Below are 19960 nucleotides of genomic sequence, written 5' to 3'. Positions count from 1 at the left end.
TATATATATATATATATATCATTAACTATTACTCAGATTGAATAGACTACATTTCAAAAGTTAGAAAATATCTTAAAAGTTACAAAAACTCAAATGGCTGTACAAATTATTTCTTCTATGATCTACTGTTTCTGAAGATTTGCTATTTAAACCAATTAAGCCCAGTGTTTGTCACTGTCTTTTTAAAGTTCATTTTATTGGTACATTTTAGTTATACCATATGCTGACATTCATTATTGGGAATTTGTACCTTTACATAATATATCTTGGTTCTTATTTTTTCCCCATTTCCCAGTCATTATCTTGATTTTCTGATGTCTGGAAGAGCTTCCAGGAAATAGCAATTTAACATGGGTTATAATTTTAGAAAAATATTCACTTTTTTGGGGGGGGTACTGGCGATAGAACTCGAGACCTTGCACTTGTGAGGTAGGCTGTAGAATCACTGAGCTAAATCCCTGGCCCCAAATATACACATTTTGATTAAGTTAGAAATAAGAATACTTTAACTGGTTGATAAATTTATTAATATAAATTTGTATTATATAATAATAAATAGTACTAAATAGTATTAAAATATTTATCAGTAGCATACTAAAATTATACTTAATAAATATAAAATATTAACACAGTGTTACAAAAATAGATTAAAATATAAGGACATAAATAAAATGTTTCTCTAGTTGATAATTTATAGATCAACTTATATTATATATACTTTTATATTTTATAGTTACATGAACAGGTACATATGCTTCTGTCAAAGCAAGGACAACTGAAGATGACGTTAAGGAAAGGATCGTACTAGTAATCACTATGAATTTTTATTCACAATAGACGCCGTCTCCTCATTCTCTTAGTGTTTCTTATTAAGCATGATATTTTCATAATAATGAGAAGAAAAGAAAGATATAAGCTTATAAAGGAAGGCTGAGAGGTATAGTTCAAAAATTCTGGTATGGTGTCCTCTTCTTGAAGGCCACTTCTCTGATCTAAAGAGAAGTGCTCAGGATGTTTGCTAGATTCTTGTGATGTTTGAGGATGTTCGTGTTTGTGAGGGTGAATACATGTGAATATCCTCATCACAAATACTTTAGGTGTGCTATAAACTAGTACAAATAATAATGGAAAGGAACAGCCTCATTTGATAGATCTCTGAATAGTGAACTTTGGCAAATGTGCTTGACATCAGAGTAATCATTCATAATCCCACCATCTGTAGATAAGTATTTTATTTTGGCCTATTACCTTCTTGAAAATATTTCTATCATTGTCAATGATATTTTTACAGAGTTAATATTTACAACTCAGTGGTATGTTCACTTTTCTGTCTGTAGGCTTATTTCATTAAAATGCTATATAATAAGATTATATCACTTTATACTTAAAAGAGTGATATAAGGAGGGCTGGCTTCACACTATACTAACAGTTTTGAGTCACTCTTATTGGAAACTCTTTCAACTAGAACAAATTCAAGGTTCTTGAGGGGTGGCAGCCTTTTCAAATACAAGAGGGGACTTCTTACAAAACAGTTTCCTCTATTTCTCAAGTTTTATGAGAAAGCAAGCTAAAGATGGCCAAGTATAGATTAAGTTAACTGAATCAGCATTATAAACAAAGGATGTTTTTAAACAAAACAGAGTACGCCATTTGTTTTTAAGGTTTGTCTACTTAAGATAATGTATACTTGACCAACATTAGTTTGTATTCTTTTAAAACTTCAGAAAACTGTGAGACAGTGAGTTGATATGGGGCCCCTAGAATGGCAGGAAGGTAAGAAAGTCGCAAATACAGATATTTTTTGAGTTTTTGTTTGTTTTAGGAAAGAAACTCAGATTGACAAATAAGTGAGGGGTGACTAAAATTGTTTATAACTAAAGATGTTTTTACTTTCAAGTGAGTCCCTTCTAGCTGGGGGCTCATCTGTCTCGGGATTACTTAGGACACAGAAACAAGAGAATCTTGCCTCTGGGACAAGTTTATTCAAAATTATGTGCAAAAGTACTCCCACAGATGGTTTTTGCACAGCTTGCCCAAGTTGAACAGCTTGTCCCAGAACTGTTCTCAACAATGGACCTATGCCCACTTCACAAATCCCTGGCTGTCAGTCTTCCAGGTGAAGAGAGGAGCGGAATGCAGATGAGAAAAACCTCACTGCTCCCTCAACTCTTGAGGAAGTCTCCTCCCTGGGCAAAAGTAAAGTGCATCTGCTTTGCTTCCAGGCAAGTTCTCTACTACCAGAGGGAGCTCAACTCAAAAGACTTCAAAAATGCTGCCTGGGGACTTTTAAAACCACATTTATTGGCGCATTAAAATGTGGTTTTTATGTTGTTAACTTTTAACCCTATATTAAAATGTTTCTGTTTGGAATCTTAAAGCTCTTTATACCAACTTCAGGCTCCCACCTCCATTGTCACCCCAACCCACAATGAATGGCTTTCTATTGTCTATTATCTGTTATTTTTCATTGCCTCTTCTGACCTTCTTCTTATTGCTGCTGTTGTTTTTGCAATCCTGCTACAAACTCTAAAATTATAAGTCTTCTGAGCTAAGTGACTAAATGTTTTTTTTTTTTTTTTCCTCAATGTATTTCCTTCAGGGCGTGAACAAAGTACATACTGGCTCCTTCAAAATGTAGAACAGGCCAGTTGTGCAGCTTCTTGCAAAAGTACCTTAACATGATTACATTGATGTGTGTATGTCCTGGCCAGAGTGGTATTTCATCCCACTTAAACCCAAAATAGTTTGCACTGGATAAAAAAAGAAAAAGAAAACCATGTAGAATTTTATTACTCATTACGATGGGGTTTAATTTTAGTGAAGTCAGGGCAACCTGAGCTATTTTAGGAAATATCTTAAGAGAAAAATATTTATCAGAAAGAACTAATTGAAAATGGTGGTGGTGGAGCAAGAACTGCTGATAATTTTTTTCTCTCATTGAGTTTATTGGTACATTTTAGGTATGCTGTACAATTACATTCATCATTGGAATCTTGTACCTTTACATGACATTGTTTTTCATTTTTTTCCCTTATCCCTGCCCTCCCTTCATCCTCTTCTCCGTTCCCTACTCACAAATACTTTATTTCCATTTTCTTCGTTCTCATTTTTTTTCCTTTCCTTTATTACCTTTCCCCTACCCTTCCCATTTCCCCTACACCTTTAGCCCTTTTCTTCCTATTTCACATTGTCAATTACACCATTAGAATCTTATGTACCATTATAGTTTTTCACACCAGAGAAACTATTCAGTATTTATAATGTGTGACTTTTTATTTCACTTAGGAGTATATCCTCAATATGTGTCCATTATGCCTCATCTTAAAGAGCTATCAAAGTATTGATCTGAAACTCCAAGTTTAATTGACTATTTCATAATTACATTGTCTAGAAAAAATGGGTGGCAATGTTTGTTATTTCTGGACAATTAATTTCTGATGACTAAAGAAAAAACTGCCTATTGAATATCCTGAATAATGAATGAGTGATTATCTGTTCTATCAACAATTCATCTTCTTCTCAGTAACAATGTAAAGTTAATTTTTATGCCATAAATATGTGATTGTAATTGATAAGGAATTTATGATGCTAATCATGAATCACTGTTGTACTCTTTTCTGTAATGGTATATATATTGCCATGTTTTATTGAATGTGATATGTTAAAACTATCCTATGATTTAGGGAAAACACTATGGGTTTTTTTTTTCCTTTCATTCTAAATAGGGAAGAAGTTTTGGTTTTTTTATTATTACTATATTTGCCTCATTGAGTTTATTGGTACATTTTAAGTATACAGTATAGTAACATTCATTATTAGGATCTTGTACCTTTACATGACAGGTCTTGTTGCTCATTTTTTCCCCTTGTCCCTGCCCTCCCTTCACCCCCTTCTCCCCTCCCCATTTACAAACACTTTATTTCCATTTTTTATTTTCTCCTATTTTTGCTTTTCCCTTACTACCTTTCCCCTACCCTTCCCACTTTCCCTACACCTTTAGCCCTTTTCTTCCTTTTTCACATTGTCAATCTTCTCATTAGGATCTTATGTACTATTATAGTTTATTCACACCAGAGAAACTATTCGGTATTTACACATGTGTGACTTATTTATTTCACTTAGGAGTATATTCTCGATATCTTTCCAAAAGAATTGAAAGAATCATATCACAGTGATATATGCACATCTATGTTTATAGCGGCACAGTTTGTAATAGCTTAAACTTGGAAACAGCCCATTTGCCCATCCATTGGAAACTGGATAAAGATATGTTTCTTTCTAAAAAATGGAATAGTGCTCAGCCATAAGAATGAGAAATTAGATTCATTCATAGGAAAATGCTAATAATTGTTTTAATCTTATTGAGTTTATGGGTACTTTTTAAGTATACAGTACGGCTACATTCATCACTGGGATCTTGTACCCTTACATGACAGATCTTGGTTCTCTTTTTCCCCATACCCCCTGCCTTCCCTTCACCCCCTCCACCCTCGCCTAAAAAAACACATTCTTCACAGTATACACCAGCACTTCTATAAACCAACTGTGTGCATAGGCTGTCAATGTTTCCCAGTTAGTCCAGGAGAGTCCTAGCTTATGCCCAGTGTCCTGAGAAATTATGAGCAACCTCTTCCCTGTTCTTCCTATGTAAAATTTCACAAATGAGATAAGACGTTTTGTGACCACTGCACCAATTCATTGTCTAAATTCACATTCCTGCTTTCAAAGAATAAAAATCCGTTTAAACCAGCTCTACAAAAAGAAGTCATTCCAAGATTTTAAAAAAACTTTTGTTACTTGCTGATTCTGTACCACAGGTCACATTTTGGGCCCTTCAAAATGTCTGACATGTACCAACTTCCCATGATGAATGTAGTCATTATGTACTTCACCTATGTTCAAAGAAATTTTTTAAATTTAAAGTTTATTGGCTATCCTTATCGAATAATAGTGTTGAAAAATATATTTGCATCTCTATGTACGTGGGTGTGCGATTATGTGTGTGTATGTGTGCATGTTTCTGGTAAGGTTCTGAATTGGCTCATTATGTTAAAAACTTTTGCAGTAGATTTGAGTTTTTCTGATCTTTGTACTCTATTCATGCAAAGTAAATTAGAATCTGGTGTATTTTAAAGACTTTTAAAAAGAATGAAATTTTTCCTTCAATTGGAAAAAAATTCTTTAGAGGGAACATTTAGATCTAATTAAAAGTAAGAGAAATAAATGACTTCATCAAAATGATGGAGCAGTGCATAGTGACCTGAAATTCTAAGGGGTGCCTAAGATTTTTATTAACCATTAAATTGTGCTTTAGGTCAAAGCATGATTTCTGTAAGTTACATCCAAACTCTAATGCAGAGATGCAGAGGCTAGAGATGTAGCACAGTGGAGGGACAGTCCTTGCTGAGGATACATCAGGAAATCCTGCTGAAAGTGTAAATTGCCATTCCCAAAAAAGTCAGTAAAGCTTAATCTCCAAGTCACTTCCACACACACACACACACACACACACACACACACACACACACGCTCAAAATGCAAGTTGAGATCTTGGCAAATAAAAACAGATATAAAAGTTTAATTTCTTAGAAAGAAATACATGCAAATATGTTTTTCTTCAATGTGGGGAAATTTTATCAACAATGTGCAATAAATGCTAAGCATGAATGAAAATGTTCCTTCATCTGCACACATTTAAATAGTAGATTGAAATTAAAACTCCTATTTATCAACACACAATAAAGAAAAAGTATATACACACACTGATAAAATTAATACAGGGTATATTTTTCAAAATCGTCAGCAAACAAAAGCTAAATAAACCCTTTGTGCAAATAGCAGAAGGGAAAAACTAAGAAAAAAAAACCTTTCTAACATTTTACCCCACTAATGGGAATGTAATTTAACCTAACTACTTTGAATATGTTTACATATTCCTGTAATTTAGGACAGCACTTGTCTAGGATCTGGCAAGTGCACCACTGAGCATGCTCTGTGCCAGATTCCTATTCAAAATGTACCAGGGATGTTTTGAGAATTGATTGTTATGCAATGAGGCACCTGGAACCTTACTGGTTTAAAACAACATCGACTTTGTTATGCACATACTTTGCTGGGTCAGGAATTCAGGCTGAGCTGATCAGTGATTCTTCAGTTCAAAATGGTATCACTGAAGCTACTCAGTTGCTTTCCACTGGTGGCAGGTCTTGTCTGGACTTTTTATAAAAATTGTCTTCATGTACTGATGCCTTTATAGGGACAGATGAAGCCTACTTTGGATGGGTGGGTTCCTCTGTCTCTCTTTTTAGCAATCACACAAACTCTCTATGAGATTCCTTTGGCAAAGTAGTCAGATTAACCTGTAACTGTATACAGACTGCATGAGACAGCTTTTGTGTCCAACATACCAAAGCAGAGTCTGCAGATCCTCTAGATCTGAAACTAGCATAGTATAATTTTTTCCACATTCCACTGGTTAAAGTAATCACAGTACAATCCACAATCAAGAAGAAAGGAACTATTCCAAATGTTTCTACTGGAAAAATTTCAAAGATTAACAGCCACTTTTCAGCCACAGAATGTTCATAACAGCATTGTTTACAATGTCTACCCATAGAAAACTACGCATAGTTCACACAGCGAAACACAATATAAGTGAAAATTAACTGTTCAATAGATGAATTTGAGGAACAGTTTCGTTGTCATTTTTTAAGATGAATAATTTTTTCAAGAGTATATTTTTTCAAGAATGTAATACCTAGTTATTTATTATAGTCACCATATATGTTGTAGGTCTCTTGCACTTACGTGACATTTTGAATGTTTTAACATCTTCACCATCCGTTCAGCTTGCCTCCTATAAGCACTATTCTCTCTTCTTCTGTGTCCACTTAACAGTGAAAATACGAACTACTTTGTGCCCAGATTATTTCATTTAACATAATGTCCTACCAGTTCACCCTTGCCACAAATAGGATTCTCTTCTTTTGCAAGGATGAACAGTGTTCCACTGCGTATATTCACTACATGTTTTTTTATCCATAAACATGTTGATTCGTGCCTATGTTGACTTCCTACCTTGACTATTTCAGTAATAAACCTGGGGCTGCAGATATGTCTGCAAACAGATTTCCTTTCATTTGGATACATACCCAATAATGGATTGATGGGTCATATACTAGTTCTTTTTCAATTTTTGAGGAATTTCGTTACTGTTTTCCATGTCTGTGTGCATTTCCATTTCCATCAACATTATATTTGGGTTCCTTTCCCTTCACATTGTCACCAACACTTTTAGGTTTACAAAAATAGCCATTATAACATGTTTGAACTACCGCTGTATGATAGTTCTTAAGCTCACATTTAAAATTTTAATTTCTATAATAATATTAGTATGTAATACATAGTAAAAGGATTAACATTATACACTGAAATATTTTCTTTCCTTCTCTAGCTTATTCTTTCATCCTATTAATTCTCCTTTGGCTATGCTAACGCTTTTTAACTTTGTGTAATATCATTTGTCTATTTTTAGTTTTATGGCCTGGAAATAGTGTTATTGATTCTTAGTAGGCTTTAATTTTATTGTTACAACTTTAGTTCTTTTGTTTTTCATCTTGTTCCTTAGCTTTTTAAATGCTTTTCAGAAGGGTGACTCTGTAACCTGTACAATGTCCGCCTATGTGACTTGAGCTTTAGTCCTCTCTGTTCAGCTTGTTACTCTCCGCTCTCATTATTCATCACTCGAATACTTCTATAATCTCTTATAAAGTGATGATGTTCCTTACTGCTCCTCCTCTGCATTTTATCTCACAGGGTTCTATGATGAATATTTGTGAATCGCTAATCATCCTGCAAGATAGATTTTAGGGATAAATATTTAGGATTACAACAATGAGAATAATGGAGACAGGATAATGGGACTAATGAGTCTCAATCCACATTGTTTTGAATTCCTCAATAAGCAATAAATATTAGTGTCCCATATTAATTTAAAGTGTTTTTTAATTCTGAATTGTAGAAAATTCCAGTCCAACGCAGTGTACTATGATCTGTTTGTTATTTTATTTTGTTCAAGTATACACATATATGCATACATATATAAAAAGAAAAATGAAGGTTCTAATATATTTAATTTCAACAGGGTAGTTTTTTGGAAATTTGGAGGCCATGATGTCCCTTGGAATTCAAAAAGCTCTTGCATAACAATGTTCTGATGGATTTAAGTGTAAATGTAAATAAATGAAAAACATACGGATTAAATTTTCTATGACAAACACGAAAATTTTGAGAGAAAACCTGTTTGGCACATATTCACTAGTCTCAGCAAAAGAGAAGCTATGAGCAAACTGTCCCAAAGCAGTTCATGAAACTCAAAAAATTCACAAATAACAGGTTTCCAAACAAGCACATAAGTCAAACCATGCATATTATTATTCATATTTAATCTATGCAAATTTTGTGCTTGATAAAAGAGTGTTTCACAAGTTGAATCTCATTAAATAATCATTGTTCAGTAGTTTAGTTAAACAATGATATAATTTACTTCTTAATATTCTTAGATTCCCATGGAAGACTAGCTAATCAACTGGTATCTAGAGTAACAAATATTACTATATACACTCATGCACACGCATACAAACACACACACAGAACAAGGGTAAGCATTTTACTTCACTCTACTTCTGTTAGAACTATTCCATATCATGGTACTACCCACATTTGTACATTTTTATTATAAATTTATGTTTATATTAGCAATGCCATACATACCGTGGCACCAATTTTACAAACTCAGAAAGTGTCAGAAAAATGTTATAACAGTTTAGAAATTAGAAAGACATAAAATACTCCATCTCAAACATGAACTTTGCTGTATGAATTCAAAGTGAAAAATGTAGTTCATTGCTCTTACTTCCTAATACAAAATAGAAAAGGCAGATGGACACTGTCACATAAGAACAAGTTCAACCAAAATTGTCTCAGTTGGAAGGTTCATGAGAATACATTAACTTCAATATAAACAAACAAATGGAACTCAATGTGCTGCCAGGAGCAGCAAAAGTATATTTCGGGGTAATAAACTCTAATCTGTAGGACAGTTTCCAGGGAAATAATAATTATCCCAGCAAATGATATCTATATTATAAAAATAATATTTTCTGGCATTAAATTCATCATTTGAAACTGCCGATATACTAGGTTTTGTCAGATATATCCAATAAATCATTGAAGATAACACTGGAGACATTAGAAAGCTGACATGTATGATCAAGTGTAGTTAACAGGAAGATTGCAAAATGTATTCAGAATTTCCTCCAAAGTGAGGAACGTATCTTGTAATTACTGCTAAAAAAATTACCAATCTTGTCTACAAAGATAAAGCACAGACTTCTGATTGAACACAGTGCCGTAGAGAGATGATGACCAAATGCTGCTCATTTTAGAACTATTTGAGGAAATGTTTGAACAGTATAGATTTCAGGGCACCAGCCTAGTTGTACTGGATCACAGTCCTTCATGCATTGCCTCTCTCTTTCTTTTAACAACAACCTGAGAGTCAGAATCCTTTTCGTAAATTTTCCACTTTCTTACTGCTAGTGTGAATATACTGCTTGAATGTAATTGAAACTTACTTCCTAGGTATAGTGGGGGAAATGCATGGATGTGTTTTTAAATAAATGTAGAAACCTGAAACTTGTGATAAGCAGAGTAACATTTTCACATGACACCACAGAGATCATAATCTTACTTGATGTAGTTTAACATGTAAGAAGGATATGACCAGGGCTGGGGAGGTAGTTTAGTGGCAGCACAGCACCTGGCTGGCAAATGCAAGTCTTGAGTTCAATCCCAGGTACCTCCCCAAAAAGAAGAAGAAATGTATGACCAATATGGCAATCTTCTTATTTCCATTGTTGTAAATTCATCATATTGGTGGAAAAATGAAATCCTAGGTAATGCGTACATTTAATTTACTGAACTTATTTATTAATTTAATTATTTATTTATTTGGTACAGGGGCTCAAACTTCGGCCCTTGTGCTTGCAAGGCAGGCGGTGGATCCACTGAGCTAAATCCCCTGCCCTATTTTGAACTTATGGTTTATTTCAAGAAAGCAAAGTTTTATGCCAATTGATGAAACTCTATATAAAAACTTTTCAGATTAGAAGGGACACCACTTGTTAAGTTAAAGGAAAGACAATCGGGTGCCTCTGGTCTCAGTCAATTGTGGCTGGGTAATAGCAAATGAGGTGTTTCACACAATAGGAAGGTGTTTCTGTCTGCATCATCCCTCTGTTTCTTCCATTTATTCAACAATATGCACTTTGGGCTTTAAGTCAATTTTGAATATATCCAGTTATTTGGCAAAATAGAGGAAATCAATTTTGTCAATTAGATATTCTTTTTTTCTTTTTCTTTTTATTACTACAACTTTTGCAGTACATAATTATTACCTTCATCCTGCAGGTTTGGCACATGCACGTAACACATTTTCAATTTTTTGCTTCCCTGAACAGAAAACTCAGGTCTCATTTATTTTAAGCTAGATCTCATCAGTTCACTGTCTGGAATGAAATTAAGGTTCTTCTAACAGTTCATGTGCAAAGAGAACTTGTCTTGGAATAATGTTTTTTCCATTCTCTCTATACATTTCCCTGTCTTCACCATTTCTCAAAAGGGTGTCATGTTACTTTTGGTATTAGAATGAATCAATTGAACAAGACGTCAGATTTTTAAATTTCCTTGAAGACAGATTAGAATGTTCATTCTTCCTATGAGATTATCACAGGAAAAAATAGCAGTCTGAAAAGTCTTGGACCACTTCAAATTATTGTGGGGACCAGTATTATGAAATGCTCTGACTTCTTGCTTTCCCAGGGGAGAGGTGAGAACATCATAAGATGCAGATGTATTTTCAGTTGTTTTGGTTTTGACATGTGCAAAACACACACATGCACCAAATAAAATAAACATAAGTGTGCTTTTCACAGTGAAAACCAGGGCAATGTGAAGGCCTCCTGATGCCTCAGGAAATTCCTTACAGGAACTATAGCTCAGGAGTCAACTCAATGCTCAAGTCTAAATTAAGTAATTATTTCAGTTAGGATGCAAGGAATAATCATATGCTAGGTTTTCCCAAATCCTATGATCCTGAAAAGAAACGGTCCTATGATATGCTATATATAGTTTTTATTTGTACTTCATTGAACACAAAGCAAAATAGATAAAGGTAAATGGCATGAATCAAGCACTTTGTATATTCCAGTTACTATGTATTGTACTTTATTTAGGTCATCTCCTTCTCTCTGTATGTGAAAGTCTGAATGATGAGCAGGCAATGAATAACAGTACAGGTTTCAAGGAACTGTACTGTTTATTATCTGTCACAAACATTTCCCACCAACCAACCTAAGATGATACGTGGCAAAAGGAAATTAAAGCATTTATTCCTTCAACATGCTTTCATAAGGCTTGTCACCAGAATACTAAACCACTGAAACGTCACCTTTTAAAAGTGAATTGTCTTTCATAGCCAAACATGCATCTCCCATGCTCTTGCTGAAATGTATTGGGACACTTATTTTCACTGTGTTGCAGCCTGGTTGCCTCAAAAAGAGAACTGGATTAAAAATAGATGCTTATTTCTCAAAGTTACCAAAACAAACAAACAAGCAAAAACTCAAACTGGATTAAAAACTTAAATGTAAGGCATCAAAATATGAAACTACTAGAATAAATCATAAGGGGAATGCTTTATGGCATTTGGACTCTTAAATAATTTTGTTTGAATAGACACAAAAAAGCACAGGTAACAAATGCAAAAATAAGCAACAGGGTGACATCCAACCACAAAGCTTCTTCGCAATTAAGGAAACAATAACTAGAAATAAAATACAATCCATAGAATAGGAGAAATATTTTCAAACTATACATTTGCAAAGAGGATACTATGCAAAATATATAAAGGATTTGAGTCCTGAAGCCCAAATGTTGCAATTAAACAATGATTTAATAGGGGCTCTGGGTATAATTCAGTGGATTTAATCCCCAGCAGTGTAAAAAGAAATTTAATAGAAATATGCAAGTGAGCAAAACATACACCAAAAATATGCTATCAGTAATCATCAGGGAAATGCAAATTAAAATAACAATGAGATATTGCATCACTCTAGCTACATGCCATATCAGATTTAAATTTGATCATTTTACTTTATTAATATCTTAGTTTATAAAAATATTTAATTTTTTGTATTGTTTACAAAATGACAATATATTTCAACTTTTTTATTTATTTATGACAATATTGCTACACAACAGACTTCAAAGAGTATGTCTCTATTTCCAACCAATTATTTTCATATCCTTTCCTGGTTCTCAGAGAGATTTATAACTGAATTTTTATTCAATAAGAACAGAAAGCCCATATGAATCACAATAAACCTTCAAAATCGATTTGTCTTAAAAACACTGTATAATAGTAAGATCCCTGACTGTGAATCGCATTTCGTGGTTGCAAATTATTTAATGATGTGGTAATTTGGAAAAAGTTGCTTAAGCTCTTTGCTTCAATTTCATTAGTTCAATCCCTGGTTCCAAAAAAAAGAAACAAAACAAAAAAAAAGGTGGGGTGCAGATTAGCTCATGTACACTTCTTAGAAAATTCTGGGCACATAATATATAAAATATTCCTTTTCTTTTTTTCTTTTCTTTTTTTTTTTTTTTTTTTTTTTTGGTACCGGGGATTGAACAACTCAGGTCATTTTGCTTGCAAGGCAGGCAGCAGAACCACTGAGCTAAATCCCCGGCCCAAGAAATTCTTAATATGCATTAATTAGAATCATTATTAATATTATCTTTTCCACTCATCTCATTACACTCTTTAAGTAGTTATTAGGTATTCATGATTCCTTCCTGATGGTTTTTTCTTTATATTCTAATCATTTTCCACTGCCAGCATCTACCAAAATCAGGTTGTCACTGTGACCTATCACATAATCTGGGCTTGCTCTTTCTGGGCTATTGTAATAATCGTGGTTTTTGCACCATGCCTCAAACTGGGAGAGGTACCCCCCTTCTTGAAAACCTCCACTGCTCCCACTTATATGAATTAAAGTCAAAGTGCAGGCTTGTGTTTAGGATATCCAACTATCAGAGACAAAACAAAATGTTACTGTATATAGGTAGCCAATGTAGTGGGCTATTATTCATTGATAAAGATGTCTTAAATATATAGCCTACACATGTATGTGTACAAGACACACACACACACATATATATGTCTTAAATATATAGCCTACACATGTATGTGTACAAGACACACACACACACATATATATTTCAGAATTGGAAATCAAGATTGAATTTCCTAAAAGAAACCTTTTCTTCTCTACATCCAGTAACACTCAAACACTCATGGTCAAGCTCTTCCTCATTTCCTCATTTGCTGTCCACCTTCATGAATTGCTTTTTTGCTGCGATGCTTTTGACAAGTCTCGTAAGCTTCTTTGTATTGCAGATATTTGCATATCCATTGTCATCAATGTAATCTTCTCTGTGTGCACATTTCTTTCAAAAATGTATGTTGGTATTAAATGAATGAATGAAAACTACATTTAGGCCAGAAATAGTCAATCACATGTATGTTTGATATGCAGACAATTAAATAATATTTTACAATAAAGACATTTGGTATCATGATACAAAAATTAAACCAAAACTTAAAATAATTTTGGGACCTTTAAATCAGTTCTTAGCAATTGTTATTACTAGCTAAATAACTTATCTGAAGAAAATTCACATGGGTTTATGAATATATTCTTCCAACCACAGGGAATTAAGCAAGAAACAGATTTTCTTCCTGTGAAGGCTTAATGAAGGAAAAAATAAAAGATGAAAAACCTTAATTTGACCTTCAAATAAAACGTTCTTTGAAAATAATGAAGTAACTTCCTTTCCTTTCTTGGCAATGCCCTCTCAATCTCTAAGAATTTCCTATTCACTCCTTGACCCTTTGGATGAGGTCATCACCAAAGAAATGTCTTACAAGAGTAGCAGTGGAATGAGAGATTTTAGAGCATTTCAGAATACAAACTTTGTAGGTCCTATTCTTCCTAAGAGGAAGAGTAAGCAAGAGTGATTTGCTTAAATAATAACTTTCCAAAGACTTTCAAAGTCCCTGGGCATACAGTGTAAATGCATTTCCATGCAACTTGACTATATTTAGCCCTAACATTTCTCAATTGCTCATATCCTGTAAAAACACGTTAGTGATGGAGTGTTGGCACATTGATAAGGCTATATTTGTTTTAGAAACTTAAGCTTATGAGAGTAAAATAATTGTTAAACTGAAAAAATACTTCACCAAATAATATATGTCAATTCAATTCACTGGATGTCTTCCCTAAAATAAGGCACTGATCATGATCAACCTGCATATGTTTATGAAATAATTTGACTATTTTAAAAATGCAATAACAATTATAATGATCATAAAAAGTAGCTGCACCGTTAAGAATTGCCCCAAAATTAGTTTTCTTTTAAATAATTGTATCTGATTTATAATGTCCAAGAATAAAATAAAATGAGAATTTGGTGAATTATGTTTGCCTCCTGATGTTTATTAAATCAGCCAAATATAGTGAGACATAAGATATTCCATTATTGAAAATAATAGTTGCAAAGGTTTTAAATGAAGAAACTTGAGTTCAGGAAATGATTATTTTAAAAATTCCATCAGCTTTCTTCATCCTGATAATAAATTGGAACTACTACAGTCATGAGTGTTATATGACTGGCTAACATTTTCAAATGATGAGCATTGAATGGACTAATAAATGTCTCTAGAGTCATCTTCATTCAAGATTTCTCAGAATAAGAAACTAAGCCCAGTACTTGAAAACAAATAATTTAATTAGAAAATTATCCAGAAGAAACTAGATGACAGAATAGGGAGCAAGTGAGGAAAAAATTAGATGAGCAAGTGTTTATGATTTCAGGTAAGGTACAACGTTCGACTTAAGCCAATAAACAGCTTTGGTGGATAAACTGTATGTCAGTCTCTCTGGAGTCAGGTGAGTTCTACTCTTGTGCTCCAGTAGAATTCATGAGTTATGGGCCACCTTTGTGAACATACACTGTCTATATCGACAGCTCACCTCTCATAAGTTCTGAGAAATTCTGTAGTTTGTCGCTTCCAGTCCTTAAAAGTGACACACAGAGGATCTAAGGAATTGGGCACACGATTCTTAGAAAGGAATTTTGGGGTTGTTGGACAGGTGCCAACATTATCTACTCTAGGAGGCAAGCAGAATTTAATCGTATTATGGCAGATACTTTCAATCACTACCTCAAAGCCACTCATCACAGTTATCAAGCTGTCCATCTTCTCTGAGAGCTTAGGACATGCTAGCTGCATTTCCAAATGCCTTTCAAACTTAATTCATTAGGCAATGTAAATACTGGTGGAAGACAACACAATCTGCAGCCACTAATGAATACCATGATTGTCAGATGTATCCAATGTCCTCCAAACTCGATGAGAAGATTTACGTCATATCACGCGATACACAGAGTTGCCACGTTTCTACAAAGTTGCTACCTCTATGGCTGTAGTGAAGAAACAAAGGACTTTTTATTAGCTTTTATGTAAGAGATATAAAAAGCCATCCTAGAAAAATTATCAAATAGTATTTCCTCATGGGTTACTTAATACTAATTTTTAAATATCAATTTTGTAACTTATGAAAATGCTAAGTCTTAGAAATATTTTTCTGCCATTTTTCATTTTCTTTGTTTTCCAGCAATATTAGTTCAATTACTACCCAGAAGGTTTTGTAAGCCATCTAAACACAATCAGTCTGTTTGTACAAAGTGAAAAAGCCACTATCATATTAATTTAAGCATAAAATGTTACCTTGATGGTAAGTTTTGTGAATATTTTCTCTATATGTTTATAGTGGCATAGGAAATACTGAAAGTTTTGCTAAAACATTGTATTTAATAAATGTTCTCTTCAAATTGGGTTCAATGAGAGCTAAAATTGGCTTACTGCCACTGGGTAAATAGAAATTTTGAACAGATCCTGATGCTAGATAAATGAATAAATTAATGAGTGAATAAACAAAGAATATATTATTTATTATAATTTATATATTTTTATATCTTATATTATATTTATATTTTACTATAGTTTACTCTGTCTTATATTTTGCTTCTCTTTCTTATATTTTACTTCTCCATATCTCAGTATTTGTACCCTAGAGTTATTGACTACAGATTACAGAACTAGGGAAGACTCTTAAGTGGTAGAATGCCTGTTTAACATGTATTATGTGTGGATTCACTTCCACACAAAAAAGTAGATTACAGTTAAAACGTGAGACAGTCTAGGAAAACTGTCATATCTATGTAAGCAACTCCCCTTGCTTCTTATGTATGACCTCACATTAGAAATAAAGGGAACAGAGTTGCATGACTTAAGATAAAAGAAGAATAAGTTTAACTTTATAAAATCCAAGAGTTTTATATTCTAATTTTTTTAGCCATATTGAATTATATTTATTTTACTATAGTTTACTCTGTCTTATATTTTGCTTCTCTTTCTTATATTTTACTTCTCCATATCTCAGTATTTGTACCCTAGAGTTATTGACTACAGATTACAGAACTAGGGAAGACTCTTAAGTGGTAGAATGCCTGTTTAACATGTATTATGTGTGGATTCACTTCCACACAAAAAAGTAGATTACAGTTAAAACGTGAGACAGTCTAGGAAAACTGTCATATCTATGTAAGCAACTCCCCTTGCTTCTTATGTATGACCTCACATTAGAAATAAAGGGAACAGAGTTGCATGACTTAAGATAAAAGAAGAATAAGTTTAACTTTATAAAATCCAAGAGTTTTATATTCTAATTTTTTTAGCCATATTGTTACAGGGGGAAGAGATGTAACTCCCAAACCTACTAGATATCCAAAATACAAGTTCCTATTCTCTGAAATGGAAGAATGAATTCTAGGAACAATGGAGGTTAAGAGTAGGAAAAATTTATTGAGGGAAAGATAGTTTCTGTCTAAGAGAGACAGAAGGGAGACTGGAAAGTGGGTTTCCCGCCCACCCCACTTCTCAAAGATGTTTTATACAGCAAAGCCATGTGGTGAGGCAGTACAAAGTGAGACAAAACTATAATACTCATTGGAAAATTACAAGGTGGGCGTGAAGTGGGGCAAAACCATGACCAACCAATAAGATTACAAGTACAGCCCCCCAGGTGATATTGATTAAGTGGGGGTCAAACGGGGGAGCAAGTCGCACAGCAAGCATACAAGGATTTTCAGTAAGGGTGGGGGTCAGGGATATTTCCTGGAAAGGAAGACCTTGCCCCCCCCAGGTGATTAATGCCTATTTAGAATATCAATCACTGCTGTTCATCCCCAGGTCAAGCACAGGGTGTAGTATTTTCTCTCTTAAAATTTTGACCTTCAGTGAATGTGTTTTTAATATCCTCCATGTTGGCTTCTTGCTAAATTGGCTTCTGGAAGGTGGCCCTGTCTAACTGCCTACAAGGTATCTAATTAACTTACCTACTGCAATAATTTGACCTTGAAGAAAATGATTTAATCCTTCTGAGATTTAAAGTCAATATCTGTGAATTTTGATTGATAATTAATCATGTTTATTTCCTTGATTTAAAAAAATATGTAATGAATGAATATGAATGAATAAGATTAACTCTAGAGTGTGATCTTGTATAGGACACATACAGTAAGTTTTCCTTTTTTTTCTTGTGATTTGGAAAAAATATTAGCTGAAAACTCCAAATTTCTTATTACTTCATAAAGACATTAATGTCAGCCTCAGACACAGCTAAAATTTTAATTCACCCTGAGAAGTATTTTAATCCTCAAATGTAATTGAAACTTAAAAGAGAGATTGTTAATATGACTATTTACTCAAAATATTCAAGGAGTGAATAGGAATTTTCCAAGAGTCCTTGCCCACAGCCATGATGGGTAGAGTCTTTCCACATAGAACACTGCACAGGTGTGAGAGGAGCGGGTATCAGTGACTGAATGGGGTGTGTAGAAGACAAGAGAAGTTTTGATTTGTTTGTTTGCTTGTTGGCTTTTGTTTTCTGTGGGTTTTTTTTGTTTTTTGTGTTTTGGGTTTTTTTTTTTTTTTGGTACCGGGATTGAACTCAGGAACTTGGCGCTTGTGAAGCAGGCACAGGGCCACTGCGCTAAATCCCCAGCCCTGACAAGCAAAGTTTTGAGTCTGAAAGTCAGGGCCAAATATTGAGCAATCTTGTACTGAATAAGTTAATAATAATAATGAGTAACATAAATGAATTTCAAATGACAAAAGCAGGGTGCTCTTTGCTGGAGTATGAATTTCAGTGTAGGATTTGGGAGTGGGGGATCATGAATAGGAGATGCATCATACTAATGTAAAAATTAACAGAGATGCCTTGAAAAGCAGAATGAGAATTTAACTTCGACAAATAAGATAAGCTTTAGATATCTGTAGCAAGATGCAAAGTATGTTCCTGCCAAGTCACTGAGAATAACCAACTAGTGTTTTCCTGGCTTTAGGAGTACTTATATAGAAACATTGAAGAGATACAACTACACCAGGCTTCCTGGATTTATTACTATTTTACCTATTACCACTACAACTGCAGAAGCTAAGAACATCTTCCATCACCCTTATTTAAAAGCTGAAGAAAGTAAGCCTTGGATAGTCAAAAGAAGCTTCATGAGATTATGTAGCTAACAAGTCTTAGAGGAAAGGCTTCAGTAACAGAGCTATATTTTTTCCAAAACTCTTTCTTAAACTGAGAAAATAAGTTGTAAACAAAAGTGACAATTTGAGCATTACACAAGCACATACGTCTCAAGTAAAGGACAGAAGAAGCATTTGGGCATCTGAAATTATCCAAGTAAGAAATGAATCTGTATAAAGTTAGAATTGTTTCTCTTTTTATTTGAAGCTAAATAAATTTGGAAATATTACTTTTTTGAATGACAAAGTATCATTATTATTATGTTTGAAAGGTAATATGTGTGTAAAGCACATGGTTTCATCCAAAGATAACTCATACTAATATATAGATGAAGGGAGACAAATAAAAGGGCATTTTAAAGTTTGAATATATTTTTAATGTACAGAGCAATTAATTTATTTTGATATAATCAGTGGCGAAAGTAATGCCATCAAGCATTAGTGGAGGCTTTAACTAGAATCATGTGCTATGTAAAGCCGTTGGACAGAGTTGAAAGGATCAAAATGTTGGAGAATATAAAAAAAATGGCAAATACCCAGTTGCTTTTGTAAGGGATTTTAAATTAAAGCAGCAAAGCCTTTAAAGCAGCATACAATGGGAAGAATGAACTCAAAGCTAATTAACTTGAATTCTTTTTTGGTTGTACAGCTTTGCAATAATCTTCCAAGGAGTTCATGACCAGAGGATTACTAGACCTTGAGAAGTATTTTGAGACGGGGTTGTGGTGGAAGCCAAAGTAATCATCTGAAACAACTGGCCTGCCTGGGCACGTCTGAACCAGATGTCCACTTTTGGACCAGAAAGAGAACAAGGTACAAAATTAGGCGCTGTATAAACATATCTGTGTTAACAAGATTTGTGCATGAATATGTGAAGGCATGTATGTTTCTGAATGAAGTAAAATGTGTTAATCATAATAAAGGATAATCGGACTATATATTTCCAAAGCCTAAAAATAATCACAATTTTTTAGCACAGTTTATCCATTTCCAAATTACATTGAAGAGATTGAGACTAGACAGTAGCTCAGTGGCATTGTGCTTGCCTAACACGTGTGAGGCTCTAAGTTGGATTCCCCAACACTGACAAAAAGAACACATCATTGGAGGGAAATTATGCATTTATTAATATGTTTTTTATTTTCATATATTTATAATAGAAAAATGTAGTGACT

The sequence above is a fragment of the Fukomys damarensis genome, unplaced genomic scaffold (genome assembly GCF_012274545.1).
Source record: "Fukomys damarensis isolate Sample0158 unplaced genomic scaffold, DMR_v1.0_HiC HiC_scaffold_24, whole genome shotgun sequence".
Lineage (NCBI taxonomy): Eukaryota > Metazoa > Chordata > Mammalia > Rodentia > Bathyergidae > Fukomys > Fukomys damarensis.
This window is presented reverse-complemented; position numbering follows the sequence as displayed.